The sequence below is a fragment of the Sus scrofa genome, chromosome 2, assembly GCF_054392235.1.
Source record: "Sus scrofa isolate SSC_HxYL_T2T_F1_AM1 chromosome 2, Sscrofa_HxYL_maternal_Yorkshire_Landrace_v2.0, whole genome shotgun sequence".
Taxonomy (NCBI): Eukaryota; Metazoa; Chordata; class Mammalia; order Artiodactyla; family Suidae; genus Sus; species Sus scrofa.
In genome coordinates this window covers 131486175-131509257 of record NC_139384.1, presented here as the reverse complement: position 1 = coordinate 131509257, position 23083 = coordinate 131486175, and the positions used below count along the sequence as shown (strand labels likewise).

Sequence of the window (23083 nt, the reverse complement as noted above, 5' to 3'; positions counted from 1 at the left end):
AATCCGAGAGGTGAGCAAGCAACATCAAGGTCAAAGTTCTCTCCAGTGATAGCTATAGAGGTCTCATGCAACTGGCATCGTTTAGAAAATATGAACCTCAAGTTCCTTTCAGCCATCTTCACTGCTCCACAAAGGAAGGTGTCAGTAAGTGTTAAAACTGCAGCATATCAAGATTTTTAGGCATTGTATTTAAGCATACCCCAATTCAACTCCGAGTGAAATCTGATTTGGTAGGACCTAGGGAAGAAGTTTTTATACCAAGAGTGGCTAGAAGCAAAATAAACTATTTGATTGTCTATCATTTAGGCAGTTGGCTTAGTTAGGAAAGCCAAGTTGGCCGTTTCTGCTTATTTGTCCTTAAATTTCATTTTCCAAATTGAAGTTGACTCAATCTGGCTTAGATTTTGGTTGATATACATTCGTTACCAAGGCATTAAAACCACCCCAGGCTAATTGACTCCTTGTTTAATTACTGTAACTTAACACACAGAGAAAAGCAGAACTGATAAAAGAACACATTGTTTGAGCTTATGGACACTTATTTATAAAACCACATTCAACCAATATGGAGTCTAGAAGGGTCTCATTGGATCATTCGCATGCAATCACAAAAGTTTTAATATACCCTATTTGAATAGGGTAATATTTTTTCTTAAATTCTACCTGAAAATTTTCTATTTAGAGTTGTTCTATCAGCATTCATGTATAAGAGTAATCCATTTAATGTAGGAGTGGGTAGGTATGGATTTCATCAAAGTAGATTTCCTTGGAGGGATGGGTTGGGGAGGGAACCAGATATAGCAGAAAGAACATGACTTAGAAAACAATTAGTTGAATATAGGTGGAACTAAATTTATTTAAATACAGAAAATTGGTCCTTTCAGCTAGGATAGGTAATGCTTTCCTCACTCCCCATCCCCCGCCCCCCAGCCCCTGTGGTTACTCAAAAACAATGTTTCTTAACGCTTTTCAGAAAACCATACAGCCAGGCACCAACTTCAACAGAAACACAGATGGATCCAATAGGCCACCTTGGATTCAAACCCTGTACAATCAGTAAAATTGCTCTAAGAAATACACAAATAGTTTTGGCAAAGTACAAGCCAGTCTGGGGCTTGTGAGAAGAGAGGGAAAACTAAGACCCTAGCTAAACAACACGTCACTTCAGGTACTGCGTTAAATTCTGTACTGTTTATTGAATTAAACCTCCATTAATCTGTCTTTAATACCAAAATTGCCAAAATGCCTCAATCTGTTAATGGGAAAAAAATACACCAACAATCCCAGAGAAAACCAGGGACTTGTCCATGGACAAATTGTTTTTGTAAGAATTAAATAAACAGCATTTCGACCTTTTCTGAGAGACATTACAAAGTCTTTAAAAATGGTCTCTAATGGAAATGCATGGCTCCCTGCAAGTCCCAGAGGGAAAAAACAAACAGTCCTTCTAGGTGTTGTACTATTCTCTACCCTGAAAAATTACCAAAATCTAAAGAGGAGTCAGCTGAGTTGTGATTGCTCTCAGCCATAGAGTTTTTTAACATATTCAGGTGATTTCCCAAGAACCATTTCCAGGACAGCATGTTATTAATACAAAGATTTAAGTGTTCCCAAGAGGCCTGACAAGATAGACAATAACTTCTCCAAAATGGCCATTATATTCTAGTCTGTTGATAATTCTGAGATTTGAGTGCCTGAGCCCGAGGATGGGCAGTCCGGAAAGAAAGACCACAACTGAATTGGATTACTTTTGTCAACACGGGGAATTGTTCATCTGTTTCTGCTCTCGGTTTTCAGTAAAGCAGAGGAAATTATTATGCTCTGGAAAACTTTCCACCCACCCCTCAACTCCTCTAATTACAGTTGAAAAAAATGTGTCGTCCTTTTGACAAACCAAGGCAGTCTCCTATTTCAGGGTATTGAACAGCTGCTGTCTGCTGGGCCAAGGGAGAGTGCGGCCATTCAGGGATTAATTGGAAGTGATTTCCCTACAAACAGTAGAACTTGTGTGGTTGAGTCAGTCTGCAAGGACCAGATGAACTTGGTAAAAACCATACTTAGCTTTCATTTTCATAAAGGACAATCTTCAAAAGCTTCCAAACCACAGCAAGTCTTGGTTATGTTTTCAAGGTATACTTCCTTAGTACATTTAATTCAAAGATACTATTCCCATTTTAGATAAAAGAAATCAGAACTCCAGAAGTTAAACGAGTGACTCAAAGTCACTGTTTTGGTTACTTTCAAGGCCAGCATTAGACCTGTAGGCATCAAAGGACATGCTTTTTCAGCAGCATCTAAATGGCTGAGCTACATAGATGAGGAGCAATAGAGACAGAAGCCATCTGGTACCATCTTTTCTCAGAGAAGATAGGACTTGATCTCCTTTTTCTCTATCCTTCCAACTCAATCAATCTTTCTCCCAGCTTCAGTTTCTTAAGAAAGAACATCATAACAAAACATTTTCTTGTTTCTTGTTGATACATCAGTCTATTTGAAAAATAACCAAAGTTAGCTTTTACTGAATGCTTATTACATACTTTGGGGCTTATATAGTCCATTGCAGAATAAAAGATGAGAAGCTCCCATTATGACACAGCAGGTTGAGAACCTGACAATGTCTCTGTGGGGATTTGGGTTCCATCCCCGGCCTCCTTCAGTGGGTTAAGGATCTGGTGTTGCCACAAGCAGACGTGACTTGGATTGGGTGTTGCCATGGCTTTGGCACAGGCTTGCAGCTGCAGCTCCAGCTCCAATTCGACCCCTAGCACAGGAACTTCCACATGCCACAGGTGCAGATGTAAAAAGAAAAAGAACATAAAGACAAGAGAAAAGAAGGGAGGGAGAGATCAAAGAGGCTTAGGGAGAAAGGGCAAGGTCAAGTGCAGACCAGGAGTAGCACTATCTCATCCAATAATTTAACCAACTACTCAGGAGTTTCTAAGATTACATTTATAAATCCAGCTCTTTTTTTTTTTTCTGTTACTTCAACACAATTGGTTTTTCATTTCTATGTTCTCTAATGGTCAAATGCTGAAACCAGGATTCACATTCTGTCAAAATGTCAATTAGCCATTATCTAAAACTCAAAAAAACGTTTATTAAAACTTCCTTTTACAAAGAACAAGTTTTTTTCCTAAATGTGAACTTGATTTGTGTAAGTCATGACAAGAATTTAATTACCACTAGCTCCAAAAAAAATAAATAAATAAATAAATAAAAAAAAAAACAGAAACACCAAGATCCCAGGAGTAAGGACAAGTACAGAGATGTATTTTGAAAACTTGGGACTGAAAACATAATGATACATTCTTCCATGCTTCAGAGAAAGCTACATCCTTATTCAGTGTAATTATTTGTATTTACTGAGAAGCATGAAGTACCCATCAGTCTCACTTGGCCTGTCTCAGAAGCAAAGGGCAAGGACAGAGCATGGATAACAGCACAATGGTGTTGTCCAGCATCCGCCATGACTGGGAGTTCCACCAATTAAGAAAATCAGCATCAACACTGAAAGTTAAGTAGCAAGGGGTCCTGGTCCAAAGCAGTTAATACCAAGGGAGAATCAGGTAGCTACAAGGTCACATAGGTCTAACTTAGCTGCCAGCTCCCTCCTCTGACCAGGATTTTTCTGCATTTCCATGACTTCCCTACCCTCATCCCTTCTGGCTTCAGGTAACTATTTCTAAGATGATCTATATTACATCCCCTGGAAGACTTTGGCATTTTCTGCCCCTTCTCTCTGCATCAGATGTGGGCATTGCCTTAGGTCGCATACACACAGAAATCTTAAAAGCATTTGTGTGGCACACATGCTGTCCAGTCATCCCATCTCCCCTTACTCCCAGTTTCCTTCACCAAAATTCTCCCCATCCTTACCAATTCCAGCTTAACTTTCATGAACTGCAGCTTAGCAGTGATATTGTTTACTTTATTCACTAAGGAATTCCCTAAAAATTATTTTTAAGTATGTTTTTGCCAAGCAAGTACAGGTCCCCACTGAGTGCTGAGGCCATCCTATCACCATCCCCATTATCTTTATTTATCCAGTTCTAAGGACAAGTTGTCTCCTGGTTTTTCCTCTTATTTGCTGAATTCTCTTCTTTCTGACTTCCAAATGTCACAAGGATGCCAGGGTTCAGTATTCTGACTTCATTTTCTAATTATGCTCTGTAGAAATGTAATCTTATAAAGTCTCAAGACCTTAAATGACAAATATAAAATTTGGGAGTCAGTAGTTCATCTCCAGCTTTGATCTCTCCCTAACGATAGGCTTCTATATCCAATGATGTCCTCTGAATCTCCCCTGGATGTCAAATGGACATTTCAAACAGTATTCTTTATTATATTCCCCCAAACTGTTTCACTCCTATGTTGTCAATCCCAATAAATAAGATCATGCATTCAGTTGTTCAAGCTAAAACATATGTCTTATTTAACTCCTTTTCCTCCCAAGATTTAGCCAACCCACCCAAAAAATCCAATGGCTTCTGCCATCAAAATTCATTTTCGGAGTTCCCCTCGTGGCTCAATGGTTAATGAACCCGACTAGGAACCATGAGGTTCCAGGTTCGATCCCTGGGATTGCTCAGTGAATTAAGGATCTAGCATTGCTGTGAGCTGTGGTGTAGGTCGCAGACGAAGCTTGGATCCTGTGTTGCTGTGGCTGTGGCCTGGGCCAGCATCAACAGCTCCAATTCAACCCCTAGCCTGGGGACTTCCATATGTCATGATGGAGATCCCATCTATTGTTTATCTCTCATGGTTCATGTCCTGAGCCAGAGGATTCAGGCTTCCTCTTCCACACCTGCTTGTTTCATGGCTCCGGGTGGTTAGGCGTCCACATTGCCATCTGAACCAGCTTGGAGAAAGCAGTTTAAATGTTCATGTAACATCTTTTCTATGTATGATCAGAGAATGGATTTGTTTCAAGTCTCATGATGTCTCCAGAAGCTATCAAACCTGAACGGGAAACTGCTGACTCAGAACAGAAGGGTAACAAATACATCCCTGAATCATTGACTGAATCAGTGGTTTTGGATGGATGGGTTTGGGGGCTACCATCACAATTCTAGGCATAGTAAGTGATTTGTGACTAGGACCAATGGTTAAGACATCAATAATAAAAGCCCCCTTCTCCCCCACACAGAGTCAGAGAACACTGCTCAAGTGTATTTATCTTGAGTTCAGCCTACTGGTGAATTTCAAGACAAAGCTCCTGGTAGAGCCAAAAAAACGCTGCAGAGAACATAACCTTTTTCTCCACATATGCATCTCACCACCACCTTGATCCCCCACCCCAGTACACTAAGCTTTCTGTATGTAATGAAAAAATTTTATAAGCCCACAAACACTATAGCAAAATTCTTCCTTAGTTATTATGAACTAAACAAACTTGACAATAGGCTAAGAAGGGAAGAAGGACAAGGATAAACCAGAAGACATGTTAATTAATGGCATGTCTTCCTCAGAATGTACTGCTTTTCTGCATCAGCATCTTAAATAATTGAGCAACCTCTGGAGGCAGTCTTTGGAGGCTGTTTTTTTAACAACAACAGTGTTTAAAACCATTAGAATGATCAGTGCTCATCACTGGAATGGTGTGAATATAGACTTTGAAGTCACAAATTAATAGTGTTTCAACTAGGTGCACAGAGCTGCAACTAAGTGGATAAAATATCCTGACCCAGTGGCGCAAAAAGACAAATAATGCTTATTTAGAATTATTCAGAACAATTTAGGAGGGAAAAAAGCAGGGGCTTAAGTCAGTATGTCCCAATTCATGATCCCCTTCAACAAAAAAATAATAAACCCCACACTACTTCTCCAAAACCACTTGGATTTAAAAAAAGCTTGGAAGAAAAACTCCATGTCATACTTTCTTTTAGAGATGGAGCACCTTAAATCTAAGGGATAACACAGAATTGAGAGTCTAACTCTGTTTATGCTGTTATTTACCAAACTCTTTATAAATACATAGTCATACCTAAAGGTATATGAGCATTTCTCATTTCATAGTTTGAAAAACCATGGTATAAAGACTCCTTTTGAGTATTCACAGTAGCAAGCTTTTCTGACCTATCTCCAATGTATTATTTTAAATGCTGCCCCCCCCCCACACTTATGCCTAAGGGAATCCAATAAAATACTCAACCAGCAAGTGATCCCAGTGTTTCAGAAAGACTCATAGGAAATATAATGCCCCACAGGGACAAATTTAACTTATGCTCTTGTGTTTATTCCACGTGGGCAGTGACCAGAGCAATAGCTCATTCTATGCAGTGTGGAGCCAGGACAGCCAAACTCTCCTGCAGAGGACTAGACGGTATGCATTTCAGGCTTGGTGAACCTTAGAGGTTCTATGATCATTAGTCTTCCTTTCTAATACAGAAGCAGTCATAGACGATATGCCAGCAAATGGACTTGGCTGTGCTTTGCATTCAACTTGGTAAGCTTAGAGTGCGCTCTCATTAAATTTATACAATATAACGTATATTTATGTATGTGTATAAATATGTATGTATGTGTATATACATATGTGTGTGTACATACACATATATGCATACACATTGTATATACATTATATGTGTTTGTGTATACATACATATATATACATATATATACACATACATATATATACATACATATGTATGTGCCTATATATGTATGTGTATACATACATACATATATATGTGCCTATGTATTTAAGTATATACATACACCCAGAAACACAAAAAACTTGTTCTTGATTGATAATGATCATTTCCTAAAAACTGGGCCACCCAAAAGCATACCATTCTATTTATTTAAACAAAACCTCATTAATTGCCACCTAAGGGGGCTGAATGGTGTTATGACCATGTTTAACAGGCAGGTTTTCAAATTAGAATTCCTACCAAAACTTAACACTTCTTGCCTAACACATTTTTCTTTTGTCTTTGTGTACCCAAATGAACACACAAAGATAAAGAGATCATAGGCAGGAAAGGACATTCAGGTGAGAAAAGAGGCTTTGAGACCAGGTAAGTAGCAAAGGCTATTCTTGGGATTTAACCAACAAGTAAGCAACCACCATTGTATAAGAGGAAAGTTTTGGCCAAGAGTGTACCCAAATAAACAGAAGCAAAAAATAAAGCAACTAAGGTTTCTCCAAGTGTGGTCCATGGACTATATGTATTTGAATGATCTAAGCCTATCTGTTAAAAACACAGCTATTCGGCACCCCCTCCCAGACCTATTAAGCCTACAGCTCTTCAGGTAGAGCCAGGAAGCTGCACGATTTTTTTTTTGAAAAACAGGATCTCTAGATCATTCCAATGAACAGTGTCACTTCAGAATCACCTAACTAGGCAATTTAACAAGGAGGCATCTAAAAAAAAATCCCACATCATCTTATGGAGTAGCAATAAAGCACAATTATCTCAACCACAGGAGAGGAAGCCCCCACCTCAGACAAAAAGCAAACAGGTGTATGTTATAGCAAAGCAGCAACTATGTTTCTTGCCACCTTAGCTGGAGTGCCTGAAGCCTTTTCCTAAGGACAACCTGGAGTGTTTATAGACATATACATAAAATGTAAATTATATAGATACTATGCTAATATTGATGCCCTGTAAAATGCACAATTCAGAGTTTGGACTCTTGATTCCTTTGTTCTCATCTTCAAAGATAAAAACATCTCCACTACTGTTTTATGTTGGCATCAGGACTGAGGACTCAACTGAAAAATCAAGATTCTACCACCAAAAATGGATTCATGCAAAGGGCTTGGGCAAACACCAGCCATGTCATCGCCTGGTACAGGTTAGAACTCAAAGGAGGCAGGTGAGCGGGTACCCATGTCTCCCTACAGAGAGGTGTGTCTGGCCCAGGAGAGTTGAGCTCGCACTGGGCCAGGCTGGAGATATGGTCCACAAAAGGGAACCCCCCCACCAACACCTGTTGCGCTCCCTCCCATTAAAAGAAGCATCAGAGCAACCTTGCAGGTGGCAGACAGCAGCCTGGGCCAGGCACTTGCCTTTCAAGGAGTTTTTTGGAAATGCCAACTGCTGGCATGTAGCAAATGCTTCGTGTGGAGTTTAGCTGTATCCCTGGGCAGTGCCAGAACAGCTGCTTGTTCTATGGAAAGCTGAATTGAGGTGTGATGCCTCCCTGAGGGTTGGGCTGAACCTCTGACCCCAGCTACCTCAGGATCTGACGCATGGAGAAGTAACCATTCCTATTCCAGGTCACACAGTGGTCCCTCTCTCCAAAGGGCAAAGTCCAATAACCTTAGAGAATACAGTGGTGAAAGAATTCTATCTCAAGGTTAGAGACATTTAGAAGATTCAACCATGTGCTTACATGCCCACACTCCTTGCAGGATTTTGCTATCTAAAACAAAATCATGTATCCTTCCTCAATTCCCACTTTTTTGTTGTGTTTTGAATACATAAGATGCCAAAAGCTAGTTGTCCCAGTTCAGTATGAGGTGACAGCAGCTCCTTTAACAGGAAAAAGCATAACCCCAAGGTCAGGGGACCAAAACGACTCTCCCACTTTACACTTGACTGCACCCAGCCTCAGAGCTGCAGGCAATGACTGGGCTACTGCCTATCATTCAGTTTCCTCATCTGGAAATGGGCATGATGCGATGTGTGATAAGCATTAATTAATGTTTGTGAAGCATTTTCAGATTCACTGATGAAAGGGCCGAAGTATTATTTTTTCTCAGCATGAGCAAACAAACATTTGGTACAAATCCAACTAAATCATGCTGAGTTAATTACCTGTAAGACTTGAAACTGTTGTCTCGAATCTATTTTGCACTTTGCTGCCCTAGGCAGATTAGCACCTGTTGTGTCTTACTGTGAATCACCAAGAGAAATAAGCAAACAAATTGGGTCAAAGGATATGATTGTACTTCATGTAGACTCCTGTTTGCCTGAGATAACTCTGAGTAGCGACAACAACGACAAAAAAAAAACAAAAAAAAACAAAACCCACATTGGTCATGTGTAATTCAGTTGCGGTTACATAGGCAATTTGCAGAAGCCAATAATAAGCCTATTATTTTCAAATAATAAATAGAAGTCAAGATGTCAAACCATAAAAAAATACGGTCTTTCACATTTATCCCAGTGATGGTTAGGTTGCTACCTTACGAACATTTCTTAGAAGTTCCAGACAAGCTAGACATTTGAGACAACAAACACACTTTCCCAAGTAACGCGGACTTATATTCTACTTTCTAAGATGAAAGCAACACATTTCAGCCTTTGAATAAAGCTGTTTAAATATCCTTTGTCAGCCAGTAGACAAGCAAAACGTGAATTTGAACAGTACAACAAGAAAATTCAAACAAAAGAAAAAGAACTCTGAGTTAGAGGGGTGGAAGGGTACCAGCTTCAGGAAACGATATCATGGCTGCCCCTCCAATTAAATGTGGTTAAAAGCACAATTTGAGAACACAGCATTTAACCCCAAACACTTACCAGCTCAGAAAGAACTTCAGTTTCACCTTCCAGAAGACAGGCAGATCCCTTCAACCCCTTTCTGGGGAAGAGAAAACTAGTTTTGATGTAAGAAGGTGGAAGATGCCAGGAGAGAAAAATGCAGCCACCTTCGTAGAGTGCAAGATGGTGGTTTTTAAAGTGTCTGGGCCCAGATCGCAAACCAATATCACCTGAAACATATTAGAAATGCAAATGATCAGGCAGGTCCACTCCTACTAAAAGAGAAACTCTGGGGAGAGGCCTGGCAATTTGTGGAGTAACAAGCTCTGCAGGTGATTTGGCTCTGAGGTTAGAAAATTCTGATTCTAACCTGCTGAAGTTTGAGAATCAGTGGTTAATGGTTGCAAATTGGTATCACCCTGAATGTGAATGAGCAACATCATTCAATTGGGCTAAATCGTGGGAAAGTGAATAAAGTGAGAAAGGTGAGTCAAACGAGGTGATACCGACAGGTGGGACTTGAGTTTTCACAAGTACCAGTGTTTAGTGCACAGAATCTGTAGCAAATAAAGGAGTAATGCTTTTTTGCTCCTGGAATCATTCTCCCATCAGCAGGTTAAAATAAATAAATAGATACATAGACAGATAGATAGGTGTATGCAGTTAAAGCAGAACTCCTAGCTATCCACCAAAACACACTCTCCCCTTGTTTGTAACACAACTCCATATCCCAGCCTCCCTTGCAGTTAGGTGTAACACTTGCGGGACCCTCTGCCTGGGCATATGAGCAGAAGTGAGTGTGCCAATTCCGGACCAGACCTATTAACAATATCCAAGTGCCATGCTCTTTCCCCATTGAGGTGGTTACAATGGCAACACTCAGGACTAGCTGGAAGCCATACATTAAAGATGCCAAGGCAGCCAACAGTCTTGTTTCTGAATCAAACATGGAGAACTTTCCAAGACCTGAGTTCCCAGCCTGACCCTTACATGACAAAGAGATCAACTTTTTGTTCTTTAAGTGAATTTTAGAGGTCTATTTTTTTTAACCTAAATTTACCTGCTCTACCTCATATATTGGTAGTCAGATTCACAATCAACCTTCCCATAACTCACACCAAACATTATCATAATCTTCACATTTAAGGAGTTCCACTCCCATCATGGCTCAAAGGGAACAAATCTGACTAGCATCCATGAGGACTTAGGTTCAATCCCTGGCCTCACTTAGTGGGTTAAGGATCTGGTATTACCTCACTTAGTGGGTTAAGGATCTGGTATTACCTCACTTAGTGGGTTAAGCTCACAGACACGGCTTGGATCTGGTGTTGCTGTGGCTGTGGCACAGGCCAGCAGCTATAGCTCCAATTCAACCCCTAGCCTGGGAATCTCCATATACCATGGGTATAGCCCTAAAAAGACAAAAATTTTAAATTATATTCTGAAAGTTTGACATGTTTACAAATATTTTCCTAGCACACATGCACACACACACACAGACACACACACATCAGTAGGGAGGATGTAAATCCTTCAGGTCTTGCTTAAAATGTACATATATTCATATAACAACAAAACAAGACATTCAGGCTATAATGATTGTAAATGATTCCTTTACAATCATTTGTAAAAAAAAAAAAAAAAAAAAAAAAACTCTGCAAAGAATAGTGTTTTCTAACAGTAGCGTCTACATTTACCTTTTCAAAAAAAAGAAAACTAGCTAGAATTATCCTGCCTAATTGATACATTTATTCATCTTATTTCAATGCACCTCCAATTTAAAACATCAAACTTGTTTGTTTAACGTAATTCTTTTTACATGTAGCTCTATCTCCTAAAAACAGGGCCCAACATATTCCTGTTGACTGGATACATTCATGTTGCATGTTTATTTGTGGTTGTTTAGCCTCCTTCTCATGCAGGTCTGAGAATGACTCTCTGGGTGAATTCAGAGAAGTCATTCCATATACCCATGACATCATGTATTCAACTACTAAAAGGGAGAAATATTATTGGCCACTTCTATGATGTAAACATTAGTAAAATAACTGGTGACATAAGCACTATGTTCCTTAGAAATTAGAGCACTGGGCAGAGTGGATTCTGCATCTCACAAAGACAAGGCAGGTAACCACTGACCTGTCTTCTCTAACAAGAACACCACCACTGTCCCCACAGAGAACTACCTGCTCTGCAGTAACTATATCACACTCTTACATATACAGGGGGAAATCTGATATCTTCATGGTTCAGAGGGTAGACAAGCTCAGGCTTAAATCTTGGCTCCCCCACTCGGTAGCTCTGTGGCCCTGGAAGTTTCTTACCTTCTTAGGAGCCTCCATTTTCTCATCAATTGAAACAGCCCCCCTTAAGTCTTTCAGGGCCTCCACATCATCTTCAAGACGTGAAATGTTCTTCTAGCAGTAAGCAAGTCTCATCATGACTTGATCCCAGTCTACCTCTCTAAGCCATCAGCGCCTGGTCCCCTTTGGGCACCAGACAAAGCTCTCTTCTTTCTTCCTGAATGTGCAGTGCTCAGAACTGCTGCTCTGCCATCTGGCAGTCCTGCGCATCAACCTTAAGACCTCCTTTGTTTGAGGAAAGGAATGAAAACCTCACCTCCTCAGCCGAGCACTTCCTCAGGCCCCTAGGCAGTCACTTCCTTTGCTTCATTGCTCTCATTACACTAGACACACCTTCTCTTTAAGACTTACTATCCTCAACTACAATTATTTGTAATTACTTTGTTTGTTTAGCTTTTTCACCACAAGAGTGTGAACTCCTGGAAAGTCTTGTCTTCACTCCACCTAAGGCCTTTGCACCCGCTGTTCCTTAACTCCAAACATCCTTCCCCCAGGGATCCACAAGGCTTTCTCCCTACTTCCCCATGTCTTTGCTCCAATGTCAGCTGTTTGCTGAAGCCTCATCTAAACCGTCTATGAACACATACCACCTGACTTTCCTCCTTCCTTGAACCTCGTGGCCAGGCGCCTTAACCTTTGTTTTTCCATTTCAGTGAACACCTTTTCAAACACAGTTGGAATTCCCTGCTGTCCCAGTGGTTAAGGGTATGGCACTATCACTGCTGTAGCTTGGGTTCCATCCCTGGCTGGGGAACTTCCACATGTCGAGGGAACAGCCAAATACATACATACAGACATACATACAACACAATATAATTTACTTATTAGTTATTTTGTTTATGAATATAGTTTGTTTATCCAAAACTATAAACTTCATGATAGTAGGATTATTTAACTGTAACTTACTGATAAATTAAAAGAACTTAGAACTGTACCGGCACATAAAGAGTGTGCAGGAGCTATTTACCTAGGTGAATGGGTGATTTTTTTGTACTTTTAAGGGCCTAAAAGTTCAATAAATATTGATGGATTATATGACTGAATAAATGCCTGTCCCATAGTTGTTTCCATCCACAAGAAAGAAAGGGAAACCAAATGAACTTAATCAGAAAAAGAACTAGACCCTAGTTTATTTCCTGTCTCTTTTTCTTGGAAGACACATGGGACAAGAGCATGTGCTCTTATGGAGAGAACTGGGTTCTTATCCCAGCAGAGGTACCTTGGTACTGTTTAGCCCTTCCTAATGCTTAATCACATCAATGCAAAATGGATTCAGTCATATTACCTACCTCTCAGGGCTACTGTTCAGAAGGTTAAATTTGGGCTGTTGTTCAGAGATTATGCTATAGAAACACCTGACCACAGGACCAGACACATTCAAAGTGCTTTGTAGAAAGGAGCTGCTGTTATGACTGCATGCTCACTAATGAGAGATCCTTATTACAATACACTTGACTCCTAAAGAACTACCTTCAAGATCCAAGGTAGCCACAGTCTCACTCTCTGCTCCTTGAACCTGGGACTTGCACATTTAGGGTAAGAGAGAAGGATGGTATTCACACATTTCTTTCACATCTACTTCTCTGACTGCCCTTTTTTCTTCCATCTAACATCCTACCTCTCAACAACAAAAAAGCCCCCAAATTATGTGCCTTCCATCAGACACACCAGATCAAAGTAAAATTCTCTAATTTTACTCAAGCAGTGATAAGTATTCACTTATTTTTTATTTCATTCATTTACTCAGTCATCCATTCAATAATATTTATAGATGCTGACCCTTATGCTAAGCATGGGGTATAATATCAGTGACTAAATGGACGAGGCACCTGCCATTACAGCTTCTGATCTAATGGGGGTAGCAGGCAATAAGCAAGTATGCAAATCTAGAATCACAAGCTATGATAGATGCTCTGAGAGATTTAAGCAAGGTATGCTGAGAGATAATAATAGACAGTGAGGACAGATCTCATTAAAATAGGATGGAGAAAGGCAGGTGACCTTTAATACTGAGTAGTGTAGCATATGATATACTGCTAGATTCCAGTTGACTCTTTCAAACTCTGTGCCTCAACCAAACTGAAAGCTTGTCAGTGGCAGGAAAGGTCTTAAACTAGATCTATGTGTTCTCTACTATATGGCCAGGAGTGCGCACACCTTAGGCTCATTAAATACTGTTTACCAAGTTGGTTTTTACTGACCTTTAGTACATTCAGAAGTGAATGGGAAAAAGCAATTCTGAAGATCTGTAATTTTATAAATGCTATACAATGTTATAGTATCACATCTGATTAATTTTTTAACCTCTTAATTTTTAGCTGAATTGTGATACTCATTTTCCTTCTCATACTGAAAAGAGAATCTTCATTCTTTTGTGTTTATGATTGTGGTTAACCATTAAGAGTGTTAAATAGATGGAACAGGGAGGAATATGCTCCAAAAGAAATGTGAAACTTATAAGCTTTGAGGAAACTGACCTTAAATTCAGTTGACATAATAAAATAAAATACTTTTCTAGGACTATTGCTATTTTATGTAACAGAGAGACTTGCATTTATGGTTGATGTTTTATGAAATGAGACAGGGATCTTGGCGTGGTTTCACAGTGTTTCCTAGATGAGCTTACATACAAAGAGAAGAAAAGAACAAAGCCCAAGAAAAAGCATAATATAACCACTGGCATATTTCTTCTTCTTCTTCTTCCTCTTCCTCCTCCTCCTCCTCCTCCTCCTCCTCTTCCTCTTCCTCTTCCTCTTCTTCTTCTTTTTCCTCTCTTGAGAATAAAGACAAAGACAATTGGGATCCACTGGAAAGAAAAACTGCCCCATACTGTTCATTCATGAGTTTTCAGCTGTAATTAAACATCTAATGCTCCAGATGGCTAAGTATTCAAAATTAGTACATTTCAGCTCCACTGAAACAGTTTATTTTGAAATGTTCAAAATACTATCCAGTGGTGCTTAACAACTGAGCAAAGGAATCTTTCAAAACACTGAAAGGTATATTAGAATTTCTCAGGGAGAAATTCATGATTCAATCATATTTCCTTGCCATTTTCTTCTCTTTTTTTGCCTGATTGATCTACATAGAGAGAATTCTTTAATATTAGGTGTAAATGTACTTGCCTTACACATAACTCCCACCCTATTTTAGAACAGAATCCCTGATCTTTGCCAGGAGAGAATGCAGTCTCATGGTCTCTATAAGTACAGTGTATTTCCTTGCCTCTTAACTCTGGATCTGGTTATGTGATTGGTTTTGGCCATTGGCCTATGGGCAGAAGTAAGGACATACTAGGGCTGACCTAGGCTTTCCCAGAATCTTGGATTTCTGCTTGCACTATCATGTCTCTGCAAGTGTCTTGAAAAGAATCTCTCACTGAGTAGCTAAGGTTCCTTGATGCTGTGCCCCAAAATGAATACGCATGCAGCAACACTGAATGGAATCAATATTGAAAAAAAGTCCAGCTTAAAGCAGAGCTGCCTAGCTGAGCTCAACCTCTGTCACCAGATCTCCAGCTTGAAAGCAAACACATGAGTGGAAAGAAGTAATTATTATATTAAGTCACTGAATTGGGGGCTATTTTGTTAGACAGAACTAGCTAATACACTATGTCACAGCCCCATTCTCTGAGGTTACTGGGGAAAGGAGGCTAGAGAGAGAGAAATCAAAACCCACATAAAGTTAATGTGAACAATTATTATTTTAAGAATATTGTCCTATACCTCTGCAACCAATTTTAAACTTTTTCAGTCGGAAAGTTTGTTATTCATCTCTGACACATCAATAGTAGCTACTTAAAATTCTGTTGACTTGGTTTTATTAAAATTTCTTTGTGCAAGTATAAGTACAACTATTTTCTTAAACAAAGACCCACAGTTTAACATTTTTCTCTTCCCTACAAATCCATTTCAGGCCCAAAACTTTAGAGCAGGACACTTCTAAATGTTTCTGCTACATGAAAAATTTACTTAAGCATTGTTATTGTTTCACCATTCATTTATTATATTCAATGCCACTTTTCCACTGGACATTTTTCATTAATGATTCCATTGAGTATTTAGAACAATATCATGTGGTAGATTGTTGACACTTTCAAATTAGTGAGTGGATTCAGAAAGGTTAGATAATATGCCCAAAGAAAAATAGCCAGAGTTAGGACTCATACTAGGGTCACCTGATTCCAATAACTCACCTCAACTACTAGTATATTTTCCAAGAAACAAACAAAAAAAATTATTAACAAAAATTACACATGTAACATTTAATAGACAGATACATATGTCTATGTATCATACACACAGATACATAGATAGATATTGTATAATGTTAATGACAATATTGAAACAAAGAGACAATTTTTCTTGTCTTTGGAGAGAGGAAGTTTCTTTGAGATGTGCATAGCCTATCAAATGGTCAGAATCACTTTGAAGTATGCAGGGAATAAGTCTGCAATTACATTCTTTATTTGTAGCCCATTTATTTAAGGTCTGTGTTCCTTTTCCAAGAGTCAGCTTCCTAGGACAGGGCTGTGTCTATCATATACACTGTGGTTTTGTCCAATACAGTACTGATGTAGATGAAAATTCAGTGAATATTTGTTGAATAAAAACAAAATGGGTAGGTTCTTAAAATTTTCACCTAGGAGTTCCTGTTGTGGCTCAGTGGTTAACAAACCCGACTAGTATCCATGAGGATGCAGGTTTGATCCCTAGCCTCACTGAGTGGGTTAAGGATCCGGCGTTCCCATGAGCTGTGGTGCAGGTTGCAGAGGCAGCTCAGATCCCACGTTGCTGTGGCTGTGACATAGGCTGGCAGCTACAGCTCCAATTTGACCCCTAGACTGGGAAACTCCATATGCTGCAGGTGTGACACTAAAAACACAAAAGACAAAATTAAAAAAAGTTAAACTAAATCTCACCTTCTCTGTCTCAACTCAATCCCTACCACTCCATGGATACATGAATACTGCCCTAGCTCCACCTTAAGATTTTTTTTCTCTGTTGATAATATCTTCCCACAATCTGCACACCATTTCTTTCTCTATTAATCAATTTATTCCAATTTGATCATTTTCAACCCCTCAGCCTACACTAAAATGTACTTCACTGAACTCTTTGGACCTGCCCTCAAACTTATCCACCTTCAGGATGGTCTAAAGACTGATAAATTTGCATGAAATAAACCACTATAGAGTTACAATTACCAAAGGGTCATGTGCCTTGGAAGCATTTTTTTCAAAAGGGGGGCAGGATGAGTGAGAAATCTGAATGGGGAACCACCTACTTTATTTTTAAGCTACCTGCCCCACTGGCTTAAGAATAAAAGTCAAAATAGGACATTCAACACGTTAAAGGTTGTTAGAAAGGTTGTTAGAAAGATAGAGCAAAGGCAGAAATTCTTGAATGGAAAGAAGTCTTGGTTGAGTAGATAGCAGTAGTTGCCTAAGGGGTAAAGAACAAAGAAGTATCTGAATGTTGGGAAGAATCACATGGGCACAAGAACTCAGAGGAAGAGAATTCCTGGACCAAAGACACAGAGTGATCCCTGCAACAACTACACCCTGGAACAATTGGAGGAAGAGGTAGACAGGAATCTAGCTTTTTATTATTTTGTAGGTTTAACTACTCACTGCCTTTGCTGTTCATCTCTCCCTCTAGGACTCAACCACTCTGGGGCTATGCCTTGTCTTTTCTCTTTGCTGTCTGCAGTTTCTCTCTATTTTTGCCTCACTCTATGGAGATGAATGTGTCCCTCCTTGCATAAACTACAAAGGACAAAAAGATGGGAAGGAGGTGAAGGTTGACGGGTGGGAAATCACAACAAGACTTCTCCGAGATAGAAAATAAGGCAGATTACTTTTCTGAAGGAGCCAAGATAGAAGAAATATTAGAAATTATGAATGACAAAGAGCATCGCATCAGAGGTTATCTAGCCCAACATCCTCATTTTATTGATTATGGAAGGATAAAAGGGGAGTGAGTTCTAAATGTAACACACCACTTTGAAATGTTATTTTTAAAGTAATAGCTTGAGAACCTCAGAGCAAATCAATGAATTAAACACATCTTACATTACTCACATGGTAGCAGTAAACAATTTTAATTATATTGGGCCAGATTTGATGTGGTTTTCCAATAAAGCAGATTCTTGCTCAGAGCGGCTGTGCATTAAATCCACTAAACATGTGAAAACACTGTGCATTTGGGAAAAATTAATTTGAAATTTGTCATGTTGCTTTCCTCTGTTTTGACTTTGGCTATTCATTTATATTTAGAAACAAGGCTTCAAGGATGGGTGAGTTCTTCCAGTGCTCAGATAATTTAATCTGCAACTATGTTTTCAAAGTAAGATAATTTCATCCATGGCATTAAGAGACTGTTGATTTAAATTTAAACACCTTGGGGCTCAAGTCACCAATGCATCTTATGAAAAAGACACAGAGGAGTTTGGATTCTTTTCTCTCTGGAAATAATGACTCTTCTGACCTGGTACAATCTTTTGTTAGGCCTTTCTCTAAAATGCCTAAGTATATTGTTTTTACTGTGAACTACTTGAAATCTTCTCTGGGAGTAAGAAGAAAATAAGTCCAGAAATAGAGTCAAAATGAGTCACGTATTAGTCAATAGAGAAATTGTCAAAGGATTGTGCTTATCTATGTGGCCAGAACAGTTCTGCTCATTAGGATTCAGATGAAATACAAAGTACCACCCACTTCACAGACTGAAAAAAGAATACAGATAAGTTGTAACACCTGGTAACTTCCTAATTTGAAAGAAGAAAAAGCAAATTGTGCCTTTCTGATTTTGACTCGCTAAATCTAACAATTGGAGTGGACTTTCTGGGTCACCCAAGTCTATTTTTTCCACCTGATGCTGGAATGCCCAAGGTTCTATGCTCAGTCTGGAGTTGAACACATCCCCCGTGAGACCCTGAGCCCAAATAAGACAGTGCTTACATTCATTGTCTGGCTCTCATCTTTACGAGGTCTTTCTTCCCTTCATTATCATCCATTCACAGGGCAAGTCAAATTTCTTTCACAACCTGAAATCCAATGTGTATCTGCTATGACATCTCCCTGCCTTTGGATGAGTTCTGGCATGAAAAACTGGGAAATTTTCCTCCAGTGAGCTATCAGCTATTAACTACCACTACTTTATTTCCCAGCCTCTATGTCTTTTTCTGTTTTTCTCTTACTTTTCCCTTGTAACAAAGCTACACAAAGCCTTTTGAGACAGTAAGCTTCTATAAATTATATCTAGTCATTTTTTCAGCCCCTAGTTAAGGGATTAAGAGCTTTCTTCTCTTTAGACCTTGACCTTGAAATAAAAGGCAGTCCATTTAGACTGCAGCTTTTAGACCTGCTCTGTTAATATGGTAGTCATCAGCCCTCTGTGGCAATTGAACACTTACAATATGGTCAGTGTGCCTGGAGAACTGAATTTTTAAAAAATTTATTTAATGTATAATTCACTTAAATTAAAAAATTAAAGCAGTGTAAACTGTTTCCATTAAACACAATTGCTTTAAAAAGATTATATTTTACTTTAATCACCACATTTTGAAAGACAATTATTGTATTGTGCATGTTTCTGGCCCATGCATCATTTCTAGCATACACATAAATGCATGACCAGACTCCTAGGCATCAATGGTTCGGGTCGGTTTGAATGATTTTTTTTTTTCTATGCACAAGTGTAACACTGTAAAATATTATTTGAATATTTTATATAGAGAGCAGAAATTACATTGATATCTATGGAATTCCACTTGATAGTTAAAATACTTATTTTAAGTGTAATAGAATTAACCCATATTTCTAATACAAAACAAAATTATGGAAATTTTTTTTAATTTAAAATGAAGACATATTACTCACAGAAAATCAAGTGGAAATTAGGAACTAGTACTGTGTCCATAACAGTAGGAAGAAAAAAAGAAAGACTGGAAGAACATGTCAGTGTTTTCGCAAAGAATGACAATTACAATTTGCTGCAGAAGAAAAAATGGAAAACCTTCTTCTTTCTAGTATTAAATTACAGAAAATTAATTAGGCAATGTTAAAAGACATTTGCAGCAAATACATATTGAATTTGATAAAAATTTGAAACTGTCAAAAAATATTCAATGAGATTAGTTTACTGACATCAGATTGAATGTCCAATAAAATTTTAAATGATTTTCAGTGGCATCTCGGTTTATAATTGTGACCAGCTATATATCTGGATGCTTACATAAAGTGGAACACATTTTTTAGATGGAGACAAAGTAAAATAAATTATTGTTATTAAAATTTTATTAGAAATTTATGAAGGAAAAGTTTAAAAGGTGTTTTACCAAAAGAGAAAGTTAAGCCACCAAACAATTGCACAGAGAATTCAAGATCTTACTAACAATATTAAAGATTAATTGATTCAAAATGCTTTAAATTGCAATTTTTATTACCTATTGAGTTGCATAATATGTCACTGCCTGACTAATATTTTTGTTATATTTCATCTCCAAGGACTTCCAAAATTACAAAGAAATGTTGTTAATTCCCAGACTAAAAAAATCCAGTTCATGGCATAAGTATTTTATATAATCTTTTAAAATTATCAAAGACATTTAGTCAGATAGGAAAAAAATTAGCTTCTGTTATGACAGACATAGTTCTAACTACATTAGGTCAGAAAAGTCTGGATTTACTGGAATTTTAAAACAAGCAGCTAGTTTCCTTTAATATTTTACATTAATGTTTGATATATTTTAAGTACCTGTGATAAGTTTTCTGAGGGTGACTTTATTAAAAGTGTCATAGATAGGGTTCTCAAACTCATCCTGTATGTAGCAAATGAAAAATCATCCATTTGTGAAACTGTTAAAGAGATAGAAAACAATTTAACTATCTTTATTCTTTGCAAAGTTTTGTCAGTTGAGTTGGTAGTTTTACAGAGATTTACTGTAATGTTAATTGTCATTCAAGATTTTCTTGAAACAAAAGAAATATTCAATAGTCAGACAAAAAAAAAAAACGGCAGTAGGTTTCAAGATACAAAAAATAACAGTGTGATTTATGTTTTCTCACTGGTATGACACTGCATATAAATGAGCTAAATTTGATGCTCCAAAGAAAGTAAAACTAATTCATGACCTAGGAATACAGTATGGGAATTTATGGTGAAATAGAAATTTTTTGTTTAAAAATTCAACAAAAGTTACTTTGCAGTTATTTCTAATATGAATCAATACAGCAAAGATTTTAATTATAACCAAGAGTGTTAGGTAAATTACTGCCAAAAACAAAAGTTGAATAGTTGAAAAATGCTTTATTAATTGTGTTAAATTTAAACATGCTTGTCATTTTATGCAATACTGCTGAATTTGATGGTGATAATACTGAACTGACAGAAGAGTTAGTGGATGTAATTAACTTGGACATAGTATTAAAACTATGTCAAATCAATTCTTCTTTTAAAATGAATGAACTTTGTCAAATAGATGCCAATATTAGAGGAAAATGACTTTTTGGCACCTGTTTCAATGACTGGAAAATATTAGTTATATTTATATACTTGGGTGTATGCATCAACTCTTTTAAGTGCAAATTTTATTAAATCTAAATCTACATCAAGTATTTCTGATGAAAATTTAACATCCAAATTTGATGTGATATGTGTAAATTACATGCCAGATTTGAAAACTTTAAGAAAACAAAACGAAAAAATCTCATAAATAATGTTTTATACTGATTATGAATTGAAATAATTGTTTATCTATGGGGTTAAACAACAGATATATTTAAATTAACTTTATTACACAGTCATGAATCGATACTGGTATAAATAAATGATGCTGTGACTCGAGCCACAGCAGTGACAATGCCAGATCCTTAACCAGCTGAGCCACCAGGCACCAGAGAGCTCCTACTTATTTTCCATAAAGAAAGAAATGAAGGAGAATTGATAAATCTCTCATACAGCATTCCAAATGGTTTATGTAAATAACCTCCCTTCAGGGAAATAGAACATAACTCCCCACCCTTAAATTTCCCTTCCAAAGAGTACAAATTGAAAGGGCTAGAGAATTAACTTTACATTGGTGAAACCCGACAGGTGATTCAGGTTAATAACATCATCTGCGGTAGGTCAAGTCGATAGCATCTATCTTTGAAATGATGTCATGAAAATGGCAATGTACTTCAGGGGTCTTCTCCCAAACACCCAAACCTCTATGGTATGTGTGTTTTTCAACACTGCCATCAAGCCATTAACTCAATTCTAATATTATCAACTTGGAGATGGCATCAGATCCCACAGATTAAGGGCTCAATTTTATAAGGTTGATTCCTCCCCCACCCTACTTCAGACACCAATCTCAAGTTCCCATTTTTATCTGTGCTTCTGACCAGGCAGCTGTAGCTCTGAGTTTCCAACTACCCCCTTCTAAAGAGATTGATTACTTTGCTAGAGGTGCCCCCCAAACTTAGAGAAACATTTTACTAACCAGGTTATCAATTCATTACAATGTAAATTAAAGGACAAGAATGAGCAGCCAGACACATCATTCCCCTTGGAGTTTGGGGCAAGTGGATGAATTCTGGTTCACCAGCCAAGAAGCTCTCTGAACCACCTCCTTTGGGTTTTTAGAGATGCTCATTTTAAGGCACAATTGAGTCAATCATTACCCACTGGCGATCAACTTCCAGCCCCTCCCTCCTCTTTAGAGGTCAGAGGGTGGGACAAAAGTTCCAATCTTCTAATCACATGGTTGGTCCTCCTGGCAACCAGCCTCTATCTTTAGGTGCTTTCCAAAGTTACCACATTAACGTAAACTAAGCTGCAGTTGAAAGCAGTTTGTTATGAATATCAAGACATCTCCATCACTCTCATCACTTAGGAAATTCCAAGGGTTTTAGGAATTCTGCCAGAAACAGGACAAAGATCGAATATATTTTTGTATTATCGACCATAATATCGCAACCCCAGTATAATCATGAGAAAAACATCAAACAAATTGCAATGCAGGAACTCTCTACAAAGTAACTGACCAGTATCCCCCAAACTGTTAAAATCATCAAAGCAAAGAAAGCCTGAAAAACTGTCATAGTCAAAGGAAGCTAAGGAGACACGATGAACATTCTGGGCAGGATCATGGAATAGAAAAAGGACATTAGGTAAAAAGGAAGGGTATCTAAATAAAGCATGGATGTTAGTTAATAATGATGTATTAATATGGATTTATTACTTACCACAAATATACCACACAAACAAGATAAGATGTTAGTGCTAAAGGAAGTTGGGTCTGGAG

General features: G+C 38.1%; 1 long non-coding RNA gene across 3 annotated transcripts in view; it reads right to left on the bottom strand.

The window, feature by feature from the left end:
* The window catches only part of LOC110259775 (uncharacterized), a 1242567-nt gene that overhangs the window by 1096595 nt on the left and 122889 nt on the right, over positions 1–23083 (bottom strand). For 2 of the 3 annotated variants that reach the window (XR_014838625.1, XR_014838626.1), the window contains one exon: positions 9471–9661. This is a non-coding gene — a long non-coding RNA (uncharacterized LOC110259775). Of the gene's footprint in view, positions 1–9470; positions 9662–23083 lie in introns of those variants that run through there. The other variant, XR_002341858.2, reaches the window with a different exon arrangement.